The sequence below is a fragment of the Bubalus bubalis genome, chromosome 6 (genome assembly GCF_019923935.1).
Source record: "Bubalus bubalis isolate 160015118507 breed Murrah chromosome 6, NDDB_SH_1, whole genome shotgun sequence".
NCBI classification, from domain to species: domain Eukaryota; kingdom Metazoa; phylum Chordata; class Mammalia; order Artiodactyla; family Bovidae; genus Bubalus; species Bubalus bubalis.
Window position 1 is genome coordinate 115,382,272 of NC_059162.1, and position 19,698 is coordinate 115,401,969.

The 19,698-nt window shown below is 45.3% G+C and overlaps 1 non-coding gene across 1 annotated transcript; it reads right to left on the minus strand.

The window, feature by feature from the left end:
* Nucleotides 1-17,778: 17,778 nt before the first annotated feature.
* On the minus strand, nt 17,779-17,851 carry TRNAE-UUC. The gene has a single exon. It is a non-coding gene; the product is annotated as a tRNA-Glu (tRNA).
* Between the last annotated feature and the right edge of the window lie 1,847 nt (nt 17,852-19,698).

Here is a 19,698-nt window from a genome sequence, read left to right on the forward strand (position 1 = left end):
TTTATGAAACAGTTGCTGCATAGAGAAAATTTGAGAAAATCTCTGATTCATGGTGCCACTGAGAATCTAGATGAACATTGTGTATACGGAAAAGGAGATGAGGGAAGATTGCTCTGAGATGAAAACCATTACTTTAAGTCTTAAAATGAAATGGACACAGTGATTGGAGATTGCAGAAAATCAGATCAGTGATTTAAAAGACCAGACAGAGAAAATTTCTCATGCTCAGACTATAAAGGGGACAAAAAGAGCATATAAAGAGAAGTAACATTGAAGACAAATTCAGGAATTTCATTATATCTTAGGAGAAATAGGGGCAGAAAGAATATAACATGTAAACAAGGAAATAATGCAAAGTAAGTTATGCTGTGGACTGAATTGTGTCCCCAGCCAAACCCATATGTTGAAGCCCTAATCTCCTATGTGACTCTGGTGGGGACAGGGCTTTTAAACAGGTGGCTTAGATTCCATGAGGTGCTGAGTGTGGGGCAGGGCTGATCTGATAAAACTGGTGTCCTTATAGAAGAACCGCTAAGGACCCCTCTCCCTGGGCACACAGAGGGAAGGCCATGTAAGCATATGGTGAGGTGGTGGCCACCTATGAACAAGAGCAGAGGCTTCAGAATGACACCTAATTTGTCAGCATCTTGATCCTGGACTTCCCAGCCTCCAGAACTGTGAGAAATAAGTTTGTTTTTTAAGCCCCCCATCTGTTCTGGTTTATTGGGTTTACCAAAAAGTTCGTTTGATATTTGCATACAATTTTTTTAAAAACCAGAATGAATCTTTTGGCCAACTCAATATTATGGTAGACCATAACAAAAAAAAATTGGCTATGATAAGTTTCCTGAGCTGAAGAATATCTTTTCTCCAAATTAAAATTCTCTTTAAGCATCTTTAAAAATAAAAGATTTAATTGTCTTTAAAGTAGCCTTCAAGAGAATTTTTGAAAAGATATTTAGAAATATGCCTAACATATTCCGATGACATTTTGGTATTTCAAGGAAAAAGGAACAACTCTTACAGGGTTTACAGTAGAAAAGCCACACTATCTAATTGGTAGCAATTCTCTTTGTGTAATAATAAAGAGGTACAAAGCAACAGAATAACCTCCCCAAAGTTTTGAGGGGAAAATACTGTCTCAAAGAACTCCATTTTCAGCCAATCTAATGTTCATGTATGAGAAATCAGAAAGAGATCTTCAGTCATTAAAGGATTTGGAAAATATTTCATAAGCATCATCTCGTGAGAAAAAAATGGGGAAAGATATCTGCAAAATGTCAAACAGACAAAGTGCTCACTTTCGGATTACAAAAAGAATTCCTGCAAATCAGAAAAAGGGAGACCACCAAGTATAAACGTATACCAGAGACTTGCATGGATACATCCTCAAACAGGGTATCCAAGTAGCAATACACAAATGTTGAGGGGCTTACTTTCGGTCAGTTCAGTTCAGTCTCTCAGTCATGTCTGACTCTTTGCAACCCCATGGACCACAGCACGCCAGGCCTCCCTGTCCATCACCAACTCCCAGAGTTTACTCAAACTCATGTCCATTGAGTCAGTGATGCCATCCAGCCATCTCATCCTCTGTCGTCCTCTTCTCCCACCTTCAGTCTTTTCCAGGATCAGGGGCCTTTCCAGTGAGTCAGCTCTTCACATCAGTTGGTCAAAGTATTGTAGTTTCAGCTTCAGCATCAGTCCTTCCAGTGAATATTCAGGACTGATTTCCTTTAGGATGGACTGGTTTGATCTCCTTGCAGTCCAAGGGATTCTCAAGAGTCTTCTCCAACACCACAGCTCAAAAGCACCAATTCTTTTAGCACTCAGCTTTCTTTATAGTCCAACTCTCGCATCCATACGTGACTACTGGAGAAACCATAGCCTTGGTTATATGAACCTTTGTTGGTAAAGTAATGTCTCTGCTTTTTAAGTCTCTGCTTTTTAATATGCTGTCTAGGTTGGTCATAGCTTTTCTTCCAAGGAGTAAGCATCTTTTAATTTCATGGCTGCAGTCACCATCTGCAGTGATTTTGGAGCCCCCCAAATGAAGTCTCTTACTGTTTCCATTGTCTCCCCATCTATTTGCTGTTTACTTTCATTAGTTACCCAAGAAATGAAACTTAAAGCCCCACTGAAATACCTCTGCACTGCATCCAGAGTGCCTGCAATTTAATTTTGATGATTTGAAGCAATTTCCCAAAACTACTAGGGCATAAGCTGGTGCAACCACTTTAGAAAACTGGGTTTATTTACTCAAGTTGAAGCATGCACATCTAGGTACAAACCTGTATTCCTCCCAGATAAATGCCCAACAGAAATGTTTGCACATCCCCATAAAAAGCATGTTCAGGAATGGTCATAGCAGCATCACTCCTAATGCCTCAGACTGGAAACAATTCGATTGCACATTAACAGTAGAATGGATAAATAAATGGCGTTCCTACAACAGGAAGGATTCAGCGATGAAGGGGAGTTTACCACAGTCACCTGCAACAGAGCTTGACTCTCACAAACAGTGTTGAACAGATGAAAGTTGCCTGACACCAAAGAGTGAATTCCATGTGACACTGTTTACATAAAGATTAGAAAACGGGAGAAAGGAAAGGAGTCTAAATCAAGATATGATCGACCTTTCAGGAGAGAGAAGAGGGAGAAGGTGGGAAATTTCAGGTAAAGTTTTACTTCTTGATCTGGTTGGTGGTTACAGGGGTGTTACTGATGATCCATGGAGCAGATGAGTGCATGTGTGTTAAGTGTGAAGTTCTCTGTATATACTTCAGATATGTATAGGAGCTTCCCTGGTGGCTCAGACAGTAAAGCGTCTGCCTGCAATGCAGAAGACCTGGGATCTTCCCTGGGTCAGAAAGATCCTCTGGAGAAGGCAATGGCACCCCACTCCAGTACTCTTGCCTGGAAAATTCCATGGACGGAGGAGCCTGGTAGGCTACAGTCCATGGGATCTCAAACAGTCAGACACGACTGAGCAACTTCAATTTTACTTTCTCTGTATATATCATACTTCATAATATAAAAAGATAATGATAGGCTATTGCAAAGAAAAAAACAACTGAAACAGATACCAAGCAGAAATACTCAGGGCAGCTTTTGTTGAGAGTTCCTTCATACTCTGAAACCAGAAAATGATCTGATTTGGGGGAGGTGGAGGATGAGTGGAGAAATCCCCCAGACAGACAGGAGTAAGACTCCCCTGTGAGCCCCAGGAGGCTCCATGGGGACTGACCCAGGGCACAAGGGCCCCTTAGCTCACCTTCCAGACCCCGTGTGTCAAAGGTCAGCCTGCCAGCCCAAGAGGACCTTGTGCGGATGCTGTTGGTGTCTCCAGGATGGTCCAGTCCTTCTGCTCTTCCCCTCAGTGACCTACCACTGCTGAGAAGCTCACTCTTAGTGGTCTGGGTGCCCACAAGCCCACTGAAAAGAAAATGCTTACAAATCTATTTAAAAAAGGCACGCAGCCCAGTAGAAAAATGAGCAAGTGACTTGCAACTGGATAATGGTGTGAAATAAAGAAAAACTCTTCTTAATCAAGATAATAACTGGACAGAAATCAGTAGGAAACTGCCCAGTGTCTTGGGCAGGGCAGATATGGTTTCTATTTTTATATGATAAACACACAGATGCAGTAGATACATATTTTATTTCATAGAATGTTAATCAACAGCACAGACTTTTCATATGTGTGTGTCACATGGACATGTGTTCATACCCTAGAACATAAAGGAAATATGAATACATTTCCAGTGACTGTATTTATGTTCTCTGGTTGCAAGTGAAAAAAATGAAAAGGTAACAATAGTCTTCGATAGGCAAAATCATCAAAGCACTTGGATATTTAAAACAAACATATGTACTTTTTATGAACAACTCAAAGGTTATAGGATAACTCAAATCAGTGTAAGAAATTGTTTCAGATGAATGACAATGAGGGCATTGTATGACAACATTTGTGTGAGACAGCTAATATTGTTCTCAGAAAAATTCATAGCCTTTGATGCTTTTATTATATATCAAGAAAGAAGGAAGATAAAGGAATTAAGCATTCATCTCAGCAACAGAGAAGTAATATAAAAATAAAGTCAAGAAAGCAAGAAATCAAGTAGAGATAATAAATTTAGAAAATAATGAAATAGAATAACTTAGTTAACTTAAATAGTTAAGATGGTTTAAGTTCAGAATTTAAGAATTTAAGTCAAGAAGCCTGGTGTGCTGCAGTTGATGGGGTTGCAAAGAGTTGGATGTGACTGAGTGACTGAACTGAACTGAAGGTGATTTAAAAATTCAATGTTATTTTGAAAAAAGATATGAAAAAATCTCTAGTAAGATCAGTAAAAAGCAAAAGGAAGGCAAAATATGTAACCTTGGGAGAAAAGAGGCTATAACTAGGTAAAGAATAAAATTTTAAATCTTCAAGAAAATATATTTTAGTTTGTCTGAAAGCCTCAATGAAATGGGTAACTTTTAATAAGGTAGAAAGAAACAAAAACTAAATAAGGCAGGAACAGAAAACCACAGCACATCAATTTTGTCAACAAAAGTTTAAAAATAATCAAGGAAATATTCACAGAAAAGCCAAAGTGAAACACGAAAAACATGATAGCAATCATAGCAATAATAACAAAGCTAGACCAATTTCAATTACAAATATAACTGCAAAAATTCTATGCAAAACATCAGCAAATCAAATCCAGCAATGTGTTGAAAGAATTTATATGACCAAGTAGAGTTTGTTGTAGATTGCCAAATTTACTTAAAAAAAAATCTACTGATAAGTTTTAGGCTTCCCTGATAGGCATCTGGTCCCATCATTTCATGGGAAATAGATGGGGAAACAGTGGAAACAGTGTCAGACTTTATCTTTTTGGGCTCCAACATCACTGCAGATGGTGACTGCAGCCATGAAATTAAAAGACACTTACTCCTTGGAAGAAAAGTTATGACCAACCTAGATAGCATATTGAAAAGCAGAGATATTAGTTTGCCAACAAAGGTCCGTCTAGTCAAGGCTATGGTTTTTCCAGTGGTCATGTATGGATGTGAGAGTTGGACTGTGAAGAAAGCTGAGCACCGAAGAATTGATGCTTTTGAACTGTGGCGTTGGAGAAGAGTCTTGAGAGTCCCTTGGACTGCAAGGAGATCCAACCAGTCCATTCTGAAGGAGATCAGCCCTGGGATTTCCTTGGAAGGAATGATGCTAAAGCTGAAACTCCAGTACTTTGGCCACCTCATGCGAAGAGTTGACTCATTGGAAAAGACTCTGATGCTGGGGGGATTGGGGGCAGGAGGAAAAGGGGACGACAGAGATGAGATGGCTGGATGGCATCACTGACTCGATGGACGTGAGTTTGAGTCAACTCCGGGAGATGGTGATGGACAGGGAGGCCTGGCGTGCTGTGATTCATGGGGTCGCAAAGAGTCGGACACGACTGAGCGAATAAACTGAACTGAACTGAACTGATAGCTCAATTGGTAAAGATTCACCTGCAATGCAGGAGATCCTAGTTTGATTCCTGGGTTGGGAAGATCCGCTGGAGAAGGGATAGGCTACCCACTCCAGTATTCTTAGGCTTCCCTTTTGGCTCAGCTGGTAAAGAATCTGCCTGCAATGCAGGAGACCCTGGTTTGATTCCTGGGTTGGGAAGATCCCCTGGAGAAGGGAGAGGCTACCCACTCCAGTATTGTGGCCTACAGAATTCCATGGACTGTATAGTCCATGGAGTCACAAAGAGTCATACATGACTGAATGACTTTTCACACTAGTAAATTTTATCTCATAATATGTCAAAGGAGAAAACCATACATCATCTCAATAGACATGAAAACAGTATTTTATAACATGCAATGTCTATTTCTTATCAAAACTTGTAGTAGACTAGATCAAAGAATACTTTCTTACATGATAGAGATCATCTTTCTAAAAGTGCCAACCTACCTCATATTTATGCTAAAACAGAGATTAGTTTTTACTACCATTAAGAACAAAACAGCAAGCCAATATCATGTTATTACATCTTCCTTGTCTCACTTTGGAATCAACTGAGAAGAGGCATCAGACAGATGGCACTCAGAGTGTTAGCGTCACTGCTGAGAAAGCCAACTGAAGTAGGTGGCTTTAGATCTGAAACCAGAGGAACGTGCTAGCAGGCCCTGAATCAGGCAAGCTACACAGTCCCTGACACTCCTTTTCCCACCCTCACCCAACGAGGACTGACTGTTCCAGAGAGTCAGAGAGACCACAGAGTCCCTTATTCTCAGATGGGCAGATCCCAAGTGAATCCAGAGGGGCCTAAGCCAGGCAAGCAAATTCTTTCTCCAAAGATACCAATAAAGTGCTCCCAGAGTGAAAGATACAAGATTAGAAGGAGGCCAGAAGCATCACATAAGTACAAGTTTTGGTGTATGGAAGCCTGAGGCCAAGGGGAGGTCTAGCAGTATTCTACACCCCTTGGGAAGCTTAGCCAATGTGACAACTAGGGAAAAGAACGAACAATACATATTAAAGAAATCAAAATGAGCAACCATTACTTGCAGATGATACAGTTATTTGGAAAATCCAAGTGAATCAACTGAAAAAATACCGTGTTCATGCTCAATCGCTTCAGTCTTGTCCAACTGTTTGGGAGCCCATGGACTGTAGCCCACCAGGCTCCTCTGTCCACGGGATTTTCTAGGCAAGAATACTGGAGTGGGTTGCCATTTCCTTCTCCAGGGGATTTTCTCAAGCCAGGGATCGAACCCGTGTCTCCTGCATTGCAGGCAGATTCTTTACCATTGAGCCAGCAGGGAAGCCCTTTCCCCAAATATTAGTTAGAATTTATAAAAATGTTTAGTAAGCTAGCCTATGGCTCTCCTCCAATAAAAAAATTAGTTAATAGCTTTTATCTATACCAGCAAAGTAGGAAATTGGGCAAGGTGTAGAGGAGAGAATTCTGGAAAAATAAATTCACATCAATGTTCAGGAAATTCAATACAAGAAGAATGTTGAGAGAATATCTGCCTTGCTGCTAAGTCGCTTCAGTTGTATTTGACTGTGCGACCCCATAGACAGCAGCCCACCAGTCTCCCCCGTCCCTGGGATTCTCCAGGCAAGAACACTGGAGTGGGTTGCCATTTCATTCTCCAATGCGTGAAAGTGAAAAGTGAAAGTGAAGTCGCTCAGTCGTGTCCGACTCTTAGTGACCCCATGGACTGCAGCCCACCAGGCTCCTCCGTCCATGGGATTTTCCAGGCAAGAGTGCTGGAGTGGGGTGTCATTGCCTTCTCCGGAATATCTGCCTTATCAGATTGCAAAAGACAGGTTAGAGCATCAACGATTCTTCAGTGTGGCAGTGACAAAAGGTTCGGTGGAAGTTAAAAGGAAGAGAGTAGGCGACTCAGAGACAGAAACCACAAACAGGGTTAGACTATGAAGTTGTTGCTGTTGTTCAGTAGCTTAGTCGTGTCCGGCTCTCTTTCGACCCCTGTGGGCTGCAGCCCACCAGTCTCTGTCCATGGGATTTCCCAGGCAAGAATACTGGAGTGGGTGGCCATTTCCTTCTCCAAGGGATCTAGCTGGACCAGGGATTGAAACCTGCGTCTCCTGCTTGACAGGTGGATTCTTTACCATTGAGCCACCTGGGAAGCCCTTAGATGATCGAACTGGCATGTAATTCACCAGGAAGGCAAGTATTTTCTATAAATGGAGTGAGGTGGCTGGAAAAATGAAAAGTGATATCTGTCATGTTAAGTAGCAAAAGAAGTTCCAGAGGATTAAAAAAAAGTAAAATAATGAAAGTAAAATCATATCACTGCTCAAGGTGGAGAAGGGCTGAAGAAGAGCTCTCTAAGCATTAAAACAAGGACAGAATCTAGAAAAAGACATATTTGCTCAAACAAGCAATTTTAAACTTCTAAATATAAAAAAGTCCTAAAAACAAATGGTAAGAGCAATTGTGTGAAATATTTCAGAGGATTGAACTTTCACATGTAAAGAGCTTTTTATTATTCAATGAGCACATCTCCAACTCTCAAATGACAACAGGAGCCACAGATATTTAAGCCATCTCATGCAAAGGAGTAAAAAATGCCAATAAATCTCTTAAATTGATGTTAAACTTCACTAGTCTTCAGAGAACTACAAATTAAAACCAGGTATTAAATTGACAAAGCTTCAAAAATGTATGTTTGTCACATGAAAAGATGCTCAGCATCACTCGTTATCAGAGAAATGCAAATCAAAACCACAATGAGGTACCATCTCACACCAGTCAGAATGGTTGCTATCCAAAAGTCTACAAACAATAAATGCCGGAGAGGGTTCACAGAAAAGGGAACCCTCTTACACTGTTGGTGGGAATGCAAACTAGTACAGCCACTACGGAGAACATTGTGGAGATTCCTTAAAAAACTGGAAATAGAACTGCCATACGACACAGCAATCCCACTGCTGGGCATACACACTGAGGAAACCAGAATTGAAAGAGACACGTGTACCCCAATGTTCATCACAGCACTGTTTATAATAGCCAGGACATGCATGGAAGCAACCTAGATGTCCATCAGCAGATGAATGGAAAAGAAAGCTGTGGTACATATACACAATGGAGTATTACTCAGCCATTAAAAAGAATACATTTGAATCAGTTCTAATGAGGTGAATGAAACTGGAGCCTATTATACAGAGTGAAGTAAGCCAGAAAGAAAAACACCAATACAGTATACTAACGCATATATATGGAATTTAGAAGGATGGTAACAATGACCTTGTATACGAGACAGGAAAAGAGACACAGATGTAAAGAACAGTGTTTTGGAGTCTGTGGGAGAAGGCAAGGGTGGGATGATTTGAGAGAATAGCATTGAAACATGTATATTACCATATGTGAAACAGATCGCCAGTCCAAGTTCAATGCATGATGAGACAGGGTGCTCATGGCTGGTGCACTGGGATGACCCTGAGGAATGGAATGGGGAGGGTGTTGGGAGGGGTTCAGGATGGGGAACACATACACCCGTGGCTGATTCATGTCAATGTATGGCAAAAAGCACCACAATATTGTAAAGTAATTAGCTTCCAATTAAAATAAATAAATTAATTATAAAAATGTATGTTTGGGTGTCGAGGTGACTTTAGGGAAAGGAGTATTTACGTACATTTCTGCTGGAAATAAACCTACCAGAAGGCAGAATCTTATAGCATATAATCTTACAGGCTTTACTTTTGGTGAAGTACTTATGAAATTATGCATGGAGAAAGATTGGAAGGACAGATTCCAAATGTTAACAGTGGTTCTCTCTAAACGATTATTTAAAAAATCTGTATTTTCTCATTTTTATACAGTAGAAATGATACTTTTGTAATCGTGCTGAAGTATCACCTCCCCAACCAATACTGTACATATATGAGAATACTTTAAAAAACTTTGAGGAAGATGTAAAAGACAGACCTTCCCTGGCAGGTAATGATACAGAGTGACAATGATCAGCAGTGTGGTGCAGGCGCAGAGGGCCTCCCCAGTTGGCGCTTTCCAAGCGGCAAAGAGCCCACCTGCTGATGCCCAAGACAGCAGAGACTCGGGTTTGATCCCTGAGTCAGGAAGAGCCCCTGGAGAACTTGGCAATCCACTCCAGCATTCTCGCCTGGAGAATCCCATGAACAGAGGAGCCTGTGGGGCTACAGTTCACAGGGTCGCACAGAGTTGGACATGACTGAAGGGACTTAGCACGCACGCACGAGTGTGGGGAACACAAGACCGTGGAGCAGAGGAGACGACCAGAACACATGCTCAGTGGCTACTGGATTTAAAAATTGCTAAAGCTGAAAAACTATCATTTGGAGGATTGGGAGCCATTTCTGTGGTGGAATTTTTCTTTCGGAGGGATCACTTGAGGAACCCTACAAGTTGGAAATAACCCAAATATCCGATTAATAGGAAATTGGCTGAATGAATTATGGTACATGGATTCAGTGGAGTTCTACAGAGCTATGCAAATCTGTGATGACAGGATATTTCATGGCATGGAGATTTGTTTACAGTTTAGGTTAAGTGAAAATCTGGTTTCAAAACTGGATGCATGCTGTGATCCAATATTTGTAAAAAAGAGAAACCTATTTATTTATTTAAAGATTTGAAGGATGTATTTTATTTTACTCTGTTCACTCATCTGCATTATATTTTCTCTGTAATGAGCATCTATTTCTTTTATAAGAGAGCACATAATAGATGTAGTTTATATACAGTTTATATAGAAATATAAAAAGGGAGAGAATAGTTTTCCAGTCAGCAAGATTCAACTATAAAAGGACTAAATGAACCAATACATCCAAAACAAAGTCAATTAGGCAAAAACACTAACAGGGGCCTCCTGTTAAAAGGAGAGGACCTCTGGGCTCTGGACTGCAAACAGCAAAGACCCATAGGCAAAACCATCTGTTTTGTGAGAAGGAAGCTGAGGTTACCCTGGCCAGTTGCCATGAAATACTTGAATTGTTTTAATAGCTCTGTGGGCTTCCCTGGTGGCTCGGATGGTAAAGAATATGCCCACAATGCAGAAGACAAGGGTTTGATCCCTGGGTGGGGAAAATCCCCTGGAGAAGGAAATGGCAACCCACTCCAGTATTCTTGCTGGAGAATGCTATGGACAGAGGAGCCTGGCGGGCTACAGGCCATGGGGTCACAAAGAGTCAGACACGTCTGAGCGACTGACACACACACACTGGCTCTCTAGAGTCATTATCGGGAATTGGCTCGCCTGATTGTGCAGGTTGAGAAGTCCTACTGTCTCTGTAAGCAGGAGACCCAGGGCAGCCGGGAGTCCAGCTCTAGTCTGAGTCCAAAGGCCTGAGAACTGGGAGAGCCCGTGGTTTAAGTTCTAGTCCAAGTGAAGGAAAAGGCTGAAGCCCAGGACCAAACAGGCAGAGAGGACAAATTATTCCTTCCCCTGCCCTCTTGTTCTGTTGGGTTGGCCTAAAGGTTCATTCAGGCTTTTCCATAAAATGCTGCAGAATATGGGAAAGAGCTTTTTGGTCAACCCAATATTTGGGTCCTCAATGGATTGGATGAGGCCCCCCCCACATTGGAAAGGGCCACTGGCTTTACTCAGTCTTCTGATTCAAATGCCAATCTTGTCTGGACACACGCTGACAGACATGCCTAGAAATAAAGTTTAAGCAAGAACCTGAGGCCTCTGTGGCCCAGTCAAGCTGACACTTCGTCTTAACCATCCCGTTCCTGTGACTGTGTGAGGCAGCAGAGGTTTGAACCTGGGTATTCTCAATGAGGTATAAGGCTATAGAGAACTGTGGTAAGCATTGCAGAAAGGGGAATAAATGATGGCTCAGACGGGCTGGTCACCAGGGTGAGGTGGGGGCCCTGGCCTCCAGCGGAAGCAGGAACACACCCAATGCTGGAGGAAAGAGAAAGGAACAGATGCCCCAGAGACAGAGGTGAGGCTGTGCCCAGGTCCAGAAAAGCAAGGGAGGAGGGCTTCTGCTGTCTTTTCTTTGAAATATGAGTCAAAGTCATTTGCTGAGGGCTAGGAGAGATGGTTAGGGTTCAGAGCTTGAATACAGCAGTGAAAACTATAACAGAAATATCTGGTGTGGTTTGATGGGCAAGGAAGCTGACTAGGAGCAGAGAGAAAGTTTATGGATAGCATCGAGAATCTGAGAATTTTAGAGGCACCTACAGTAGGGGAAGCTTTGTGCTTTGAGCGTATCACATGTCTTACTGTTCCCTGATCTATCACAAAGGGTTAAGGAGAGACATGGCCTGTCTTTCATTTACCCTTAATCCAAAAGAATCTATGATGTAGAACCCTGTTATAGGCTACACAGGCTTGTAGAATAAAATCTCTGGTGCCAGGGACAATTAGATAAGAATATTTAATAAGAGACTTGATCAGCTTGGGCATCAGTGATAGCAGCAGGGAGAAGACTTCTTGTTGTAGTAACCAGAGAATTCACGGGCAGGTGGCTTTTGAGTTGAGTCTTAAGCGTGGGCAGAGTTTTGGTAGGTAGAAAAGTTCCCTCCCAGATGGAGAGAAGAGAGTGAGCAAAGGGATCTGGAGTGACTACCAGGTACATGGGCTCGGCCAGCAGCAGCGGACGTGATGACAAGGTCATGGGTCAGCATACAAGGTCTTCAATGCCACTTGGTGCCCAACTCTTCAACGTGTGTTAGAGTCGGCTTACGAAACGACCAGGGTGGCATTTTAGGAAGATGAATTCGGTGTAGTTTATAGAAAGGGGAGGAAGGGGTGGCCTAGAAATAGGTTGAAGGCTCTAGTGTCACAGACATCTAAGAAGAGTGGCTAATGAGGGGCAAAACAATGAGATTAAACCGTCCATGTGATTATGCATAGAAACTTCTAATTTTAAATCCAGCACCCTAATGAGGCATAAATTATTTTGCCATTCAAATGTATTCTGGCTTGAAGCTCCCTCTCCGTTGGTGGCAAGAGGGGAGGAGGGAGGCGGGGAAGCAACCGTAAGTCCACAATCAGCATTAGCTGTCGTTTCTACTCAAGAGTAGGAGTGGAGAAGGCAATGGCAACCCACTCCAGCACTCTTGTCATGGACGGAGGAGCCTGGTGGGCTACAGTCCATGGGGTCTCAAAGAGTCAGACACGACTAAGCGACTTCACTTTCACTTTTCACTTTCATGCATTGGAGAAGGAAATGGCAACCCACTCCAGTGTTCTTGCCTGGAGAATCCCAGGGACAGGACCCTGGTGGGCTACCGTCTATGGGGTCGCACAGAGTCCGACACGACTGAAGCGACTTAGCAGCAGCAGCTACTCAAGAGGAGCAGGCCATTCCCCGGGTCTCCCGTACCCGCATTTGCCATCCTGGAGCTCGCTGGTCCTGGACGCAGACTACATTCTCCGGCAGTGATTGCTTCTTGGTTTGGCACCCTCAGCCCTCCCCAGGGTCTAGCTGGAGTAGAGTCTGGAAGGGTTCGGTGACCTCTGAGTCTAGAGTTAACAGAGAAGCCCAGAATCACTGGGAAGAATTTCCAGGCACCCAGCAAGGTTGTCCAGGACATTCAGGGAGGTGGATGTCCACGTATGACCTGGCAGACGACGTGAGCAGCGGTGTTGAGCCTCTGCGGGGGGTTCAGACTGTCCTGAGGGGAAAGTTGGGGGGAATCCAGAGAGGGACACAGAAAACAGGGGATGTTGGTTACACACAGACGTGGCCGAGCAGCCCGCGTGTGTGAGAACACGTGGCTCTGCAGCTCTGTCGTCTCCCCTCAGACGGATGGGCTGTGGGGCGGATCCATAAGCCTGGGTCATGCCATCGCCTCGCCTGCCCTGGCAGCAGACAGCATCGTCACTCGGGGGAAGAACGTGTGGCTGGGAAGAAGGAGAGAGGGAGGGCTCACTCTCCCGGGACCTTGCCAGATGGCCTGGGGTTACAGGGACCCCCATCACCCGTCCCTGAGGGCAACTCTCCCTGAGTAGGAGTCCATCGCTCCTGAGTTTGGGGCCATCCACCTGTGGGGGTCAGGTGAAACAGACTTCTCACATTGGACAAGTCTGTGTTCTGTGTCTTTTCTCTTCTCTGACACCATCTGTGGGTGGAGAGTGGAGACAGTAAAACCACCTAATCTCGCCTCTCTAGGCTTTACATGATGGTTTACAAGGCTTTATAAGACAACTAGTTACACATCTAGGCACTGGGTCCAAGATGAGGGTCAGCAAACACGGAGGGAAGGGAAATATCGGAGCACAGAGCATCCCAGGCGAACGGAACAGCAGGTGCAAAGCCCCTGAGCGAAGAATACACGAGGTGTGTCTGGAAACAGCCAGGCTGCCACCAGGCTGGAGAAGAACCGGGTACAGACTGGGGCTAAGTCATACAAGGGTCTAATGGTCATTGTCAGGACCCTGGACCTTCTGCTCAGGGAGGTGGGAAGTTATTGGAGCAGCGGGACCAACCTGCCTAAGCTGCGGTGCTCAGGGCGGGCTTCAGAGGACAAGGGTAGAACCAGAAAGCTATCACAGCAGTTCAGGTGAACACTGATGCATTGGTCCAGGGCAGTAGCCATGGATGAGATGAGAGGAAGGTGGACTCTGGGTATATTTTGAAGACCGAAGAGTCAGGATTTCCTGATGGCCAGGGAGAGGAAGAGGGAGCCATGAGCACACAATGAGCTGGCAATGAGCACACAGCAATTCTTTAAATGGTAAATGGATTTAAATGGTAAAGCGGATTCTTTACCAGCTGAGCCACAAGGGAAGCCCACACAGCCCACAAAGTTTGCTAAATCAGCCCCGGAGTGAATTGCAAAAGGTGTTGCCAGGTAACCAGGTTTCCATCTGGGGATTCACACAGAACCAGGGAGCATGAATCGGTCAACCTCCCACTAAAGAGGAAACTAACCCTCCAGGAGATTTTTTTTTTTTAAACTCAACTTTTCTTTAGGTATAGTTAAGTTTTAAAAAATAATTTATACATTTATTTTGGGCTCTGCTGGGTCTTTGTCGCTGCGTGGGTTTTTCTCTAGTTGCGGTACATGGTCTTCTCATTGCTGCGGCTTCTCCTGTTGCAGGGTGTGGGCTCTAGGGTGCGTGGGCTTCAGGAGTTGCAGCTCTTGGGCTCAGGAGTTGTGGCTCTCGGGCCCTAGAGCACAGGCTCAGTAGTTGAGGGGCACAGGCTTAGTTCCTCTGCAGCATGTGGGATCTTCCCCAACCAGAGGTGGAACCTGTGTCCCCTGCATTAGCAGGTGGATTCCTCATCACTGAGCCACCAGGGAAGGCCCTATCACTAAGTTTTGACAGATGTATTCAGTCATGTCCCTGACCACCACTGAGATGTGGAACGTTTTCACTTCCCCCCAAATATGAATTAAAAATTAATTTTTAATTTAAAAACAAATCAAACAAACAAACACTTCCTCACCAGCCCCGACCCGCTGCTGCAGACTAGCTTTGCATGATGTACTGGCAACCCGGAGTAGCTTAAAGGCCACGGAGTCTGAAACCAGCTTGAAGACAGCTTGGCAGCTCACCACAATTCTGCATCTCAATAAGGCGGAAGCAAGTGGCTGGTTTCATCATCTAAAGCTCACATGGAGTGCCTAGCTTCCCAGGTCTGGCTCAGGACAGCCCCCCACGGGGAGTCCCAAGAGGTCGACCGCCTTGGTCAATGGACAGGCTTGTCCCCTTTGAACTGCATACACTTCGGGCCACAAACTTAAAGGGAGGTGTGTGTGTGTCGGGGCTGCGGGGGTGGTAGGGCTGCCCCCTCGGCCCCCACCGGACTTGGGGCGAAGTTGGAAGCCCTCCCCTGGACGAAAGAGAGAGCTAGGGATCCTTGACCAGCACAGGCCACCCCAGGGGAGCTGGTTGAGGCTGTCTTAGGGATGCTGAGAAACCAGCTCACAGCTCCTCCATCCATTTCCTGGCGGGAGGAGGACCAGCGGAGGGGAGAGGGGTAGAGAGGTGACCTCTCCGCACTGGCCACTCACAGAACTGCCCACAGGGGCTTACTCTCCCAGGACGCACCCTCCTCCCCGCCCCGCCCCCCCCCCCCCTTTCCCAGCAAATGGCTGCTGAGCCCAGGCTGCCCAGCAGGGGGCAGCAGCTGACCTGCAGCCTGGTCCACTCCCTCGGGGGCTCAGAGGACTTGGAGCTGAGTGGATAGGATAGACTTCTGAGATGGTGATGGGTCACTGCCCGCAGCACACTCTATGTCCATTTGTAAAGGAAGAGCTGAGACCACCGAGAGCTGGGGTTTACATTCAGAACCCTTGAGCTTGGGCAGAACCCTTGCCGTCTCAGTTTGAAGCTGGTCTGGGTCAGCACCTTCCAGCAGCGTGCCTTGGGAGTTCATTGATTTTTCTGGGCCTCAGTTGTCTAGTCCGTCAGATGGGAGGAACACAGCACTGATACGTGAACAGTGTGGCCGTGGCAGGGACGCAGTCAGTGTTCCTGTTGTGATTAGTGATGGTCGTCCGGTGAGGTGTCAATGTGGCACGCCAAGGGCACGGTATCAGAACCCTGTGACTGTGGGCATGACCTTTGTGAGGGCAGGACTTTCTCCCCCTTGCCTGCAGGGGATGATGGCTCTATTTGCTGACAGCTCACATAGGGGCCGGAGAAGGCAATGGCACCCCACTCCAGTACTCGTTCCTGGAAAATCCCATGGATGGAGGAGCCTGGTGGGCTGCAGTCCATGGGGTCGCTGGACACGACTGAGCGACTTCATTTTCACTTTTCACTTTCATGCATTGAAGAAGGAAATGGCAATCCACTCCAGTGTTCTTGCCTGGAGAATCCCAGGGTCGGGGGAGCCTGGTGGGCTGCCGTCTATGGGGTCGCACAGAGTTGGACACTACTGAAGTGACTTAGCAGCAGCAGCAGCAGCACATAGGGGCTTCCCAGGTGGCTCCGTGGTAAAAATCCGCCTCCAATGCAGGAGACTCAGGTTCAACCCCTGGGTTGGGAGGATTCCCTGGAGGAGGAAATGGCAACCCACTTCAGTGTTTCTTGCCTGGCATGATACAGTCCATGGGGTTGCAAGGAGTCAGACATGATTGAGCACGCGTGCTCATGCCTGACACAGGTGAGAAGTCAGGTGTTTCCTCCCAGGGGTCTTTGACTGTAATAAAGACCCTCAATGGGGGTCTACACAGTGTGATAAAAGAAGCACAAAAAGCCCACATGTGGATGGAGGTCAGAGGGCAGTGGCCTGGGTCTGTCCTTTCCTGCTGTCTTGTGAGGTCTCTTTCCCCAGCTGGGCTTGGATTAAACCATCTTTAGGGTCCATTCCTGCTTTGAAGCTTTTGATATCTGAACCAAGTTAATGCTTAGAATCCCCCAAGGCTAAGTCCATCAAGCATGGGGAAGATAAGGAAAAATTCATCAAATCTCTCCTCTGCCAACAAGACCTGAATTTCCATTAAATTCCTATTGTAAAGCCGATTTTTCCTGCTGCTTCGAAGGGCAGAGGAGGGTTGCCAGTGGGTCTGATCAAGCCGGCCCCCGTTGCTGGCAAACAGGAGAGCATCTTGGCTTCCTCAGGCAATGAGAACCGGCTGCCAGGCTGTTACACTTTATTCTTTCCTGGAGGTCTGGGGAATCAGAACCAGGCTGCTTCTGAGCAGACCTGGACAGTCACCTGGAAGATGAGATCAATGTTAGTCTGAACGTGAAGAACCCACCTTTTCTTTTCTAAAAAAATTGTAGGAATATATCAGCTCAGTTCAGTCACTCAGTCTTGTCTGACTCTGCGACCCCATGGACTGCAGCACGCCAGGCCTCCCTGTCCATCACCAACTCCCAGAGCTTGCTCAAACTCATGTCCATTGAGTCGGTGATGCCATCCAACCGTCTCATCCTCTGTTGTCCCTTCTCCTACCACCTTCAATCTTTCCCAGCATCAGGGTCTTCACATCAGTGGCCAAAGTACTGGAGTTTCAGCTTCAGCATCAGTCCTTCCAATGCATATTCAGGACTGATTTCCTTTAGGATGGACTGGTTGCAGTCCAAGGGACTCTCAAGAGTCTTCTCCAATACCACAGTTCAAAAACATCAATTTTTCGGCACTCAACTTTCTTTATAGTCCAACTCTCACATCCATACATGACTACTGGAAAAACCATAGCTTTGACTAGACAGACCTTTGTTGGCAAAGTAATGTCTCTGCTTTTTAATATCCTGTCTAGGTTGGTCATAACTTTTCTTCCAAGGAGCAAGCATCTTTAATTTCATGGCTGCAGTCACTATCTGCAGTGGTTTTGGAGCCCCCCTAAAAATAAATAAGTGAGATCCTGGTTCCCTGACCAGGGATTGAACCTGGGCCCAGAGCAGTGAAAGCACTAAGTCCTAACCACTGGACCACCAGGGAATTCTGTGGGAATATAGACATAACATGAAATCTGCCATTTTAACCATTTCTAAACGTGTAGTTTGCAAAGAGTTGGACATGACTGAGTGACTAACACACACAGATGTGTAGTTCAGTGGCTTTAAGTACACGCACATCACTGGGCAACCATCACCACCATCCTCTTGACGGCATTTTTTCCTCTTCCCAAACCGAAGCTCTGTCCCCATCAAACGCCAGCTTCCCATGCTCCTTCCCCCAGCCCTAGGCAACCACCCTCCTCCTTGCTGTCTCTGTGGCTTTGACTCCTCCAGGGACCTTACACAAGTGGGATCATGCACGATCTGCCCTTTGATGACTGACTTGTTTCACTTACCTTAACGTCTTCAAGGCTCATGTGTGTTTCGGCCTCTGTCAGGATCCCCTTCCTTTCCAAACCTGAATTGTGTATGGACTGCATTTTGTTTATCCCTCTATCCACCGCTGGGCACTTGGGTGGTTGCCACCTCTGCGGCTGCTGTGAAGAGTGAGGCTAAGGATGAGGGTGCCATGCCATGAGCTGCCCCGTGACCTGCATTCACTGTGGGCCCCCTGCCCCTGCTCAGAGGGGCTGCAGGAGTTCCTGCTCCCAGCCCTGGGGTTTCTCTCAAAGAAAGCAATGCCAGCCTGTTTCCTTTCTGGAATGCCCAGACATCGTCCAGAATGCTGCAATACAGAACAGAGAAGAAACGATTGTGGCCTGGAAAATGGTAAACCAGGGCTCCCTAATGTCCGTTTTCCACCAAAATAGAATCTTAACATGCTGCTCACAGCACCAGGTATTAGAATCAGCACTGGGTATTAGAATGTAGTCGAAATTCTGATGGAGCCTCTAGGACATGTTAGCCTAATTATGAACACGCCCCCCCTCGCGCCCCCCGCCCCCCCCCCACATCGCCCAAATAAGAACACATGCTAACTTGTTGAAGAGCGTCGTACAGAAATATTCTTCTGGAGCCTTCTGAAATCTGGCAGGAACCACTGAGACTTTGGCTTCCGCCTTCGGGATGCTCTTCTCGACAATGACTGTTTAATAAGTTCAACTGCTTTTCATGGTCGTTTCTGCAGGTCTTTCTGTGAATGTCTGAGGATGCATGTCTCCTGTTTTTTTTTTTTTTTTTTTTCTGGCAGGGATACACGTTTCTTATTCTTCTAAGAGCAGCACAGAGCTTTTTAGTAGTCAAATTCAGTTAAAAGGAGGGAAAGTGGGCAAAAGACACAAAGAGATATTTCTCTGAATCCAGATGACAAGTAAGCACACAAAAAAAATGTTCAGCATCAGTAGTCATCAGAGAAATGCAAATGAAAATGACAACGAGATATCTCTGCAGAATCTATCAAAAGGGTTACAGTAAAAGAGCGACACCACCAGGTGTTGAGGAGGACGTGGAGAAACTGGATCCCTTCCCAGTCGCTGCTGAACGTAGCAGGGTACTGCTGCTCCAGAAAATAGCTGGGCAATTTCTTATGAAACCAAACAAGGGATTTTCACAGACCCAGAAATTTTACTCCTGGGCATTTATTCCGGAGAAATGAAAATTTATGTTCACACAAAAAACCTGTACAAAACTATTCATAGCAACTCTTTTTGGATAAGCCCCAACTGAAAAAAACCTCATTACAAGTATTTTCTTACATTCTTTGGGTTGTCTATCCAGTTCACACTTTTTCCAAAAACGATATTTGAAATGCATCTGTTTAAGTCTACCCTGAAAATCACAGCAAAGCATCAAAAATGTAAAGCTTCGATTTTGAAAGCTTAGATTCTTAGAACTGGGAATGAGTTGTGGACGCAGATGCCCAGTTTTAGGGACAAACAGGCTGCAGTT